The sequence below is a fragment of the Miscanthus floridulus genome, chromosome 19 (assembly GCF_019320115.1).
Source record: "Miscanthus floridulus cultivar M001 chromosome 19, ASM1932011v1, whole genome shotgun sequence".
Lineage (NCBI taxonomy): Eukaryota > Viridiplantae > Streptophyta > Magnoliopsida > Poales > Poaceae > Miscanthus > Miscanthus floridulus.
The window spans coordinates 78,042,486-78,051,846 of NC_089598.1; the positions used below are offsets into that span (position 1 = coordinate 78,042,486).

A 9,361-nucleotide genomic window follows, 5' to 3' on the forward strand; every position below is an offset into this window, starting at 1 on the left:
TAGGGTTTGGTTTACCGAAGGTGTCGAATCTGCCACAAAATCTGCTAGCACTTGAGATTTGATTGTTGTTCTTGATACATAATTGAGCTTGAACTAGGATAGTTCAGTTGCTTATTTTCCTATTCTTCTAGAGGCTTCTTTATTGCTGAGTATGTCCCTGAGTGGTTGCGAAGAGGGTATTGTGATCTCATGTGCCTGAAAGTATTGCTTTAGTTTTCTTGAGGAGATCAACATTACATATGCTATTTTTTCTATCTCTATGTAGTTCAATTGTGCTCCTAACTGGGCTTCTAAAATATAATAGACAGGCTGCTCAATGACCTTTGACTCTTCTTCCTTCTCTTGGACCAGCACCCCACTGACCACATGATCCAAGGCTGCAACATATAAGAGTAATGGAGCCTCTGGATCTGGCACTGTCACCAAGAGTCTAGTAGCCAAGTAATTTTTGAGTTGTTGGAAGGCCTTCGACTGATCTAGCCCCATTCCACCTTGTCTCCGCCTCTCAAAGCATTGAAGAATGGGAGGTTGTGTTTTGCTTTTTTGAAATGAATCTATTTCGGGCTACTATTCTTTTGGTGAGTTTTTGGATTTCCTTTTGGGTTGATGGTTCCACCATTGAGATTATGGCCTTCGTTTTGTCTGGGTTAGCCCTTATGCCTTTGGGTCCTATGATGTACCCAAGCATTTTCCCTCTATTTACGCCAAAGACACACTTTTCTAAGTTGAGTTTTAGCCCAGCTTCTCTTAGATTGGCAAAGATTTACTTTAGATCTGCTATGTGATCTCCTTCATTTTTGCTCATTACCACAGTATGATCAACGTAGGCTATAATATTTTTCTGCCGCTGTGGGTCAAGGACTGCCTTCGTCATTCTTGCGAAGGTTGATCCTGTGTTTTTAGTCCTTCGGGCATTTGGATGTAACAATATGTTCTAAAGGGGGTGGTGAAACTTTTCTTCTCCTCGTCTTCTTTATTGAGCCAGATCTAGTGGTATCCTAAGAAGCAGTCTAGGAGGGAAAAGTATTTGCATTTTGCTGCCTTGTCGATGGAGGCATCTATCCTTAGTAGTGGAACGAGTCTTTCTTGCATGCTTTGTTCAGATCTGTGAAGTCTATGCACATTCGCATCTTTCTATTTTTCTTTGGTAATAGTACTACATTTGCTAGCCATTCTGAGCACTTGACTTCTCTGATTACATTTGCGTCCAATAGCCTCTGAACTTTGGCCTTTGCTGCTAAAATTCTATCCTCCGACATTTTCCTTTGTCGCTGTTTCCTTGGTTTTATTTTGGGGTTGATGTCGAGGGAGTGTTGTATAATATCCCTGCTGACCCCTTTTAGGTCAGAGGCTGACTAGGCGAAGATGTCTTTGTTCTTGGCTAAAGTTTCTATGAGCTTTGCTTCTTCTTCTTTCGAGAGGTTGCCTCCAATAATGACCTTTTTGTCTGGGACCGCATCTTCTAATGGGACTAACTTTGTTTCTTCTTGGTCTTTGAGATCTATTTTGCCCTTCGGCAAGTCCGGAGGCTCTGGTAAGTTGCTTTTGGCTGTTTTAGTAGAATTGATATTGTGCTGAGATTTGTAGATTGCTCTTTCTATATTTCTTGCCTACTTCTGACTACTGTGGATTGTGATAGTTCCATGTAAGGCTGGCATTTTGATACATAGATAGCCTATATGGATAGCTGCATTGAACTTGTTTGCAAACCCTCTTCCAAAGATGGCATTATAGTGGTAGTAGAGATCTACTACGTCGAAGGTTAGATATTCTGTTCTTGCATTTTCCTGACCTCCAAAGGAGATTGGCAGGGATATTTTTCCTAATGCGTTGATCCTTTTTCCTTCGAAACCTTTAATGGCAAGTATGAAGGCTACAACTGACTCCTTCTTAGCTTCATTTGGTCGAAGGCATTGACAAAGATAATATCTGCAGAGCTTCTAGAATCTATGAGAACCCTATTGATTTCCCATCCTGCAATGTTAGACTTGATTACCATGGTGTTTTTGTGAGGGTAACTTTCTAGCTACATATCTTGTTCTATGAAGGTGATTGGTGTCTTTGACTAATCTATGTAGTGGACTGGGCCTTGGACTGCTATGTTGTAGACAAGACTGAGGTGATCCTTCTTCTGCTTCTTTGTCTAGAACTCCATTGAAGAGCCTTCGGTTATAGGCAATATCATGCCGATGGTGGGTAGGGGTGTGGGGGTTGAGTTGGTTTTCTGGGTTGGGTTTGTTTTTGGGTGTTGCTGGTTGTATTGGTGGGGGCAGAGGCAATGCCTCTAGCTACCTATTGTATACTTGAGATGGTTGAGTGGTCTCGATGAATGTTATGTATGGAGGCCTCGGGTTTATGTATGTGAGGTTGGCTTCTGTCTGTTGGTTGCTAGTTTGCCCCTACTGCTGGGTACTTGGTCACCATGCAAGTAGGAAATTTGGGTAGTAGTAGGCGGCTAAAGTGGATGGGTGAATTTGGGTGGAGTTTAGGCTTGGGTATATTGGGCAATATTGCTGCTTAGGAGATGCAGCGAAGGTATGGCTTACCACTCTTGTGGGTTGTTGTGGCAGAAGTTATGGATTTGCTTTGCTTTTGATCTGCTCTTGGGTCTCCTTAACATCTAGGCAATCCCTGGTGATGTGCCCCTTATTTTCTCCATGAAAGAACCAGTACTACATTCGTTGCCTTTGGTTTTGGTTTCTATTCTAGTTGCTGCCTTGGCCATTTCCCTTGCCTTTGGCTTGTTTCTGAGGCACGTTGTTTGGGCTTGCCTTCACTAGTTGCTGCCCTTGTTGGCCGCTTCCTTGCTGCTCTATATTAAAGACATGTTGGCTTTGCCCTTGTGGTGGCTACGACTGGCCTTGGCTTCTGCTGCCTCTCTGGACATTCCTGCTATTACCCTAGAACTATTTGCTTTGGTTTTGCTCTTCTAGTCTTCTGCGGAGGTCATTGTCAGATCTGCAATATTTCTCAAATTCACTATAAAGGTCTTAGATAGTCCTTGGCTTTTCTCTAGCTAGATGAGCTACGAAGGGTCCTATGTGAAGGCCCTTGATTGCTTCTTCGATAGTGATGTCTTCTGGAACATTGGGTGCTTTTGCTTTCATTTGCACAAATTTTTGGAAGTAGTCTTTTAAGGCTTCTCCTTGATTTTGCTTGCATTGAAATAGATATATGGAAGTCAAGGATTAACTTGTGAATACCTTAAAATTTGCTAGGATCTTGTCGTGAAGGTCTTCCCATGAATACACAGAGCTGGGCTTCTACATCGAATACTAGGCTAGCGCATCCCCTTTGGCTACGATGATAAAAGATTTGGCTAGCACCGCTTCATTTCCACCAGCAGAGGCTATAGCTGCCTAAAGCTCATGATGAATTGACCTGGGTCTGTATGAGGGAGGTCAGGGTGAACTCTGGATGCCTTCGGATAGTGGTGATTGGGAATCAATGGTTCTGTGGATTTGTGGCAAGGTGTAAGGCGTACCGAAGGTTGGTTGAGCTGTTGTGCATGGTGGGGGGTTGGGTTGACTTTGATTTGCTGAGTGGAACTAGTTGGATGTGTTGAAGCCAGATTGTGAGGGTTGCATACTTTGTATTTTAGCCTATAGGATGGCTAGTTGCTGCCTAATCTTCGTTGCCTGAGCTGATGTTTGGGCTACCCATTGGTTTGCGACGAAGGATGCTACGACCCTATCTCTTTCTTGCTACATGTTCTGCAACTAAGCCTATAATTGTTGAAGCTCTTGCTCTAGGGTGGGGTTTGGGGCTTGCTACTCCTTGAAAGCCAGAGGCTGGTCTTCGATGGCCGATTCTTTCGTAGCCTGGTCTTCTAGGGCGGTGGCATAGGTGCTTCGGGCACTGCGCCTGGGTCTTCCCCTTGGTGTGGGGTCCACAAGTGCCCTTGTGGAGGGTACTCTTTTCCTTGGCATTGTGGGTTTTGCTTGGCCAAAACGCGGTGGGCGCCAATGTTGGAAAACTGGGGGTTTCCAGCAGACGGGGAACGGAAGGCCTTTGACCAGACGAGTACTCTGGGCGAAGGTGTGTGAAATGGAGGGTGGGCCATGCTCAATCAAGGTTTCATTAATGAACTCACCTAGACCCTTTACATAGCATCCGGCTTCCCCTTTTATAGGGCACTGTTGGCTACTTCTTCATGGTACAAGGTTGCCCTTTGACAGCTAAGGTACATTCCTAGAATATTCTAACACTAGTTCAAATCTCTCGGGGCATCCTAGGTCTTGTCCCCCTGCACCACCTTTGCTTCTTGGGCCTTAGCCTTAGATCCACTAGAAGCCCATCTCCAATCTTGGTCCGCGGTGCTATGAAGGCCCCTTTCTCTAGTGAAGACAGCAAGGCCTCCGCCCGAGCCGTTGGAGCCTCTACTCTTGCTTTTGAGTCTCCACCCATGGACTCCTTTGGATGTCTTTTAGGATTGCGCTTGGGCCTCCGCCGTACCATCAGCTGGTGGTGGAAGCCTTCTTGCTGCCGAAGGAGGCTTTCTAGGTTTCCGCTTGAATCACTGGGGTCTTCGCTCCATGACAAGCCCCACGCGAAGGCTTTGTCAAGCATCCCTACAAAACACCCACAAATGCTCCAATAGTATAAGCTTATGTTTACTCTGACCTCCACTACTCATGGATTGGTGTTCCAATAGAGTCTTTTGTAGTCCACTCCTCGAATATAGGTGCAAGTAGGGTCCGATTACGAAGGAAGAACAAGCTTTGTTCTTAATCTTCTTTAGCAATATCCCTTATGTGTTGATATAAATATGACCTTAGCCATGACTACTAGGTGTAATTGCACTAATCAATGTATGCTTTGACTTGTAATTAAGAATGACTTAGGAATTATTCCTCTAATATTCTACTTAACCATGCTAATGCAATAGAAAGTACTCTGAGTGATTTATCATTAATCCATACTTATCATATACATAATTTATCCTATGACTTACCCCTGTTATGAGTAGAATATTGGTTATAGTTTACTTCTCCATCAATAACATAAGTTATCAATACATGTCCGTGCTAGACCTTCCCTATCGTAAAAATATAAATAACGATACCTGGAATACTCCCGGGTGAAGTTCTACAATGGTATAATTATTTGCGCTTGTAGATTCCTTTCATTTATATATATTCTTCTAGTCACATGAAATATTAAAGTCCTTCTTAGTTTCATTCTAGAAGTGGCACTAGGTTTTACCAACAAGCATTTCTGGCACCAACACTAGGGATGACAACCTAGTAAAAGATGTTAAGGAATATAAACAACATAGGGTGATTACTTAAAACAAGTGACACGTTAATAAATACCAACAAGCATTTTTTACGTCATTGTCGGGGAAGATAGCTAGGCAAAGGAAGTATTGATAAACTTATACTTATTGATGTGATCGAAATAACCATTGACCTCTGCTCAAACAGGTTTACCCTTGTTTTATCTACTTGTGTATCTTATGCAGGGTAATGCATGACTAATTTTGATCTTCTGACAAACTACGTTGACGATCTAGAAGCATTACTCAAGAGAACTAAGGCTAAACTCAAGAAAGTTTTAGCTTTATAGTCGGAAGACAATCATATAAGGCGAAGCTTAACACTAGAATTTGAAGACATGGCTAACAAGACTCTTCATGAATTCTCTGCTCCAACTACAGCCAACATCCGAACAAGACCAACAATCAATGTTGGAGACAATGGATTCAAGCTCAAGCCAGCCCTTATCAACATGGTGCAAGCAAGCCAGTTTTGTGGAAAGGCACATGAAGATGCGAGTGCACATCTCCAACACTTCCTGGAGATCTGTAGCACTTTCACCATCAAAGGAGTAACCCAAGATGCCATACTACTTCATCCCTTCCCATTCTCACTCTTGGGGAAGGCAAAGCAATGGTTCTACAGCAACAAAGATAGAAATACTACATGGGATAACTGCTCCAGTACCTTCCTAGCAAAATTCTTTCCCACGGGCAAGACCAATGCTCTACATAGGAGAATCTCAAGCTTTCAGCAACAACATGATGAATCTATCCCTGAGGCATGGGAATGCTTTCAAGATTACATTGCAGAATGTCCTCATCATGGGATGGAGAATTGGCTACTCATGTAGACTTTCTACCATGGGTTGACCAACAGTACCCGTGAGACTATGGATGCTGCTGCTGGAGGTGCATTCCTATCACTCACCAAGGTTGGAATGAAGAATGTCTTTAGACCCATAAGAGAGGTGGAGGAATGCATCAACTCAAGGAGGTAGACATGTTGTCTGCCAAGATGGATCTGCTAATGAAGAAGCTCGAAGATCGAGCCAATGAGAAGCAAGAAGTCATGCGCATTCATGATTCCTGCATGATGTGTGAGGAGTGTAGAAACACTGGGCATTTAGGGAGCAACTGCCCTAAAATCCATGAGGATGCGAACTTTGTCAACAACTACTCTCGTTCTCAACAGAATCGAGGATGGAATCAGCAACAGAGGCCGAACTACCAAGGTAACTATCAAGGTAATGATTTTAAAAATTTCAATCAACCACCCTTGAGAGATTTAATTGCTGGCCAATCTAAACTTATGGAGGGATTATCTGGAAAGGTAGCTACCAATGATAAAATTCTAGAGAACTTAAATAAAAGAATGGTTAGCTTTACTTCTACCATTAAGAACCAGCATAGCTTTAATAAAATGGTAGAATCACAAATAGTTCAGCTGGCAGTTGTTGTTCCTCCGTCCAACAAAGGTAAGATTCTAGCACAATCGGAAGATCTAGAAACTACAAATTTTGTCGATATTCACAATGCAACATACTACTATATACAACCATCTTCAGGAAGGTGGATAGATTATACCTTATCAGAAAAGAAGAGCGATCTAGGAAGACCTATCATCCCCATCGCCATTGGATCGCACATTTTCTAAGAAGCTATCTATGACTTCAGAGCAAGTGTCAACATCATGCCTAAGGTAATCTATGATAAAATTAATGGAGATTCTTTCTTGTACACAAATATGCGATTGCAACTTGTAGATCAGTCACTTTGCTACCCTAAGGGAGTTCTTGAAGACACCATTGTTCGAGTGGGACAATCATATGTTCCTGTAGACTTTGTGGTTTTGGAAATAGGTGGATATGTAAGGGCACCATTATTTTGGGCCAACCTTTCCTAAGCACTGCAAAAGACATCATCTTCGTGGATAGTGCCAAGATCTGCTTCACAATCAAGGAAAAAAGGAGAAGTTTTCTTTCAAGAGTCGCATCCTGCAATCTCCTACACATTCACAGACGCCATACCTACCCGAAGAGACAACAGTGACCAAGAAGAAGAACAAAAGGAGGAGGAAGAATAAGGTCAGGCAATCACAAGAAGAATCAGTTAACATGATCAACACACTCTGATTAGAGTACGACCACCTCCTCGCTTCACCATTCCTTGCTAAGAAGGATGATCCAGGCGTACCAACGATCAAGTGTACCATTGGACAAAGAATTTTCCATAAGACCTTCTACGAAATTAGATTGGGTGTTAACATAATGTCCAAGGTAACATATGAATATTTATTTGGTAACAAACATTTGTTCCCTACATATATGCAATTGCAGATGGCGGACCAACCAATCTGATTTTTGGAAGGAATAGCAAAAGATGTCATGGTAAGAATACGCGATCAGTTTGCCCCTGTCGACTTCATGGTTCTAGACATGGGTGAAGAAGAAGATGATACACCTATCATATTGGGAAGACCGTTCCTCAACACAACCAACACGATCATCTACGTCGGATCTAGACAAGTCCACTTCTAATTCCCTAGAGAGAAGGTATGCTGTTATTTTAATAGTTATACCACTTATGAGCAGCCGAAGAAGTCTCGCTCTAGGAGGAGACATCGATCATCCCGAAACCAAAAGAATCAACTCCCAAAGAATGAATGGGAAGAAGATGAAGAACCTAAAGAAGTTGTGAATGATAAATCTACTCTGCCTAAGATCAGTCCACAGACCAAGCAGGTGTAGAAGGAAAAAGTGACATCAATAGAGTCACCATCACAAGAGGTGCAACAATTAGGGTCTCCATCCCTGGGGCCAACTGATGCACCCAAGGAATGAACAAGATAGGAGAAGAGTCCTGTCTGGAGGACTTAAAAATCGGAACCCTCGCCGGGAGGTAACATCGGTAGTTATCCATATTTACTTCCTAGCATTGCATGAATTCTTTTCACTTTAGCATCTTTACTTTCCTGCATTGGTATTACATTTAGAAAAGAAAATAAAATTTTTATCATCATAAAATCTTAAGCCCCACGTGAGTAATTTTACGGTGTGTAAAAGCCCATAAGAATATTTACCGTGGTGGCATAAAAATAAAAATACCATTCATACATATTTATTGTATGCATATAAAAATGGAAAATTCAAAAAGATATTAGAAAGACATCCTGTTAAAAATCTACCAAAACAGAAATATTTCTAAACCTCAGGAATAACTAATCTCCGGATGGTTGATCGCTAACCCTTTTATCCTAATCCATTCCAAGAGTTTTGGTATTTTTGTTGGTATTTTGTAGGATGATGCACCAAGATCAAGAGCAAATTCACCCGGTTGTCTTCATATGATTCCATCCCGGGATGAGAGGGACAGCCGCTAGCAAATCTGCTCTAAAAAGGATCATTCAACTTCAACATTTGACCGCACCAACATCCAGCTTGGGGAAAAGGCATCCCCATGTATCTAGCTAAGTATTTATTTCTCTTTTGTTCTATTATTTCTAAGTCATAAAAAGGTGCATAACAAACTAAAAGCAAAATAAAAATTTATATTTGTATTAGCTATATATAATAGTAAGGTGTGATCTTAAAAATAGAAACAAAATAAAAAGTGTGTGTCTAGTTTTCTATTTTTAAGAGCTGAATAAATAAAATTACTCTGAAGGATAATCTCTTAACATGGACATGATGAATAGTTGCTCTGTTGTAATTCCTTTCAAGTACCTAGTTTTCAGCCTTGAATTCTCCTGAGTTTTGAATACGACTGTTTTGATATAAGAATTTACTCTGAACTTGAAACTCATGGGTAGCATATGAGAAGGTTTGAGCTGTTGTTTATCTTGTTCCAAGTGACACTAAAGTTTAGGAGATTTATCTTTTGAAAAATATGAAAATCCTACTTGATGAGCTCCTGTATGACAAAGCTTGAATTCCTACCAAAGCCATACATGATATTTAGATTAGAAAAACTTCCACATATATGTTGCTTGTTTTGCATTGAGTTTAGTCAAGCTTTGTTGACCCTTATGAGAGGTTTGTCATGCTCTTAAAATCAAAATCATGTACACACCACCCAAATATGCACTACTCCTACACTTGGGGT

At 41.5% G+C, this 9,361-nt stretch overlaps 1 non-coding gene across 1 annotated transcript; it reads right to left on the minus strand.

The window, feature by feature from the left end:
• Positions 1–5,980: 5,980 nt before the first annotated feature.
• On the minus strand, positions 5,981–6,089 carry LOC136530245 (small nucleolar RNA R71). The gene has a single exon (XR_010777728.1). It is a non-coding gene; the product is annotated as a small nucleolar RNA R71 (small nucleolar RNA).
• Positions 6,090–9,361: the final 3,272 nt, after the last annotated feature.